The sequence below is a fragment of the Arachis hypogaea genome, chromosome 2 (assembly GCF_003086295.3).
Source record: "Arachis hypogaea cultivar Tifrunner chromosome 2, arahy.Tifrunner.gnm2.J5K5, whole genome shotgun sequence".
Lineage (NCBI taxonomy): Eukaryota > Viridiplantae > Streptophyta > Magnoliopsida > Fabales > Fabaceae > Arachis > Arachis hypogaea.
The window spans coordinates 65,254,887-65,255,518 of NC_092037.1; the positions used below are offsets into that span (position 1 = coordinate 65,254,887).

The 632-nt window shown below is 40.7% G+C and overlaps 1 non-coding gene across 1 annotated transcript; it reads left to right on the forward strand.

The window, feature by feature from the left end:
- The first annotated feature begins 83 nt into the window (after positions 1 to 83).
- On the forward strand, positions 84 to 187 carry LOC112764341 (small nucleolar RNA R71). Its single transcript, XR_003183121.1, has one exon. It is a non-coding gene; the product is annotated as a small nucleolar RNA R71 (small nucleolar RNA).
- The last annotated feature ends 445 nt before the right edge of the window (positions 188 to 632 follow it).

The window sequence follows — 632 nt, forward strand, 5'->3', positions numbered from 1 at the left end:
CACCTGGAGAATGGTCCAGTGACATCTTAGAGAACTCAGACAGACCATAATAGAATATATCTAACATGGTCCACTTTGAAAATATGTCAGAAGGACACTTTTTGGTCATCTGCTTGTATCTTTCCCAAGCTTCATAGAGGGATTCACCATCTTTTTGCTTGAAGGTCTGAACATCCACTCTAAGCTTACTTAGCTTTTGAGGATGAAAGAATTTAACCAAGAAGGCCGTGACCAGCTTATCCCAAGAGTCCAGGCTATCCTTAGGTTGTGAGTCCAACCATGTTCTAGCTCTGTCTCTTACAGCAAAAGGGAAAAGCATGAGCTTGTAGACTTTAGGATCTACTCCATTAGTCTTAACAGTTGGTTCACGAAATTGTGATCATCAATGGCGCCATCAACATGGTTCGCACAATTGCAATCTCAACTCTTTATCACAACTTCACACAACTAACCAGCAAGTGCACTGGGTCGTCCAAGTAATAAACCTTACGCGAGTAAGGGTTGATCCCACGGAGATTGTTAGTATGAAGCAAGCTATGGTCATCTTGTAAATCTCAGTCAGGCAGATTCAAATGGTTATGGAGGATTGCCAATTAAAAGATGAATAAAACATAAAGTAAAGATAGAGATAC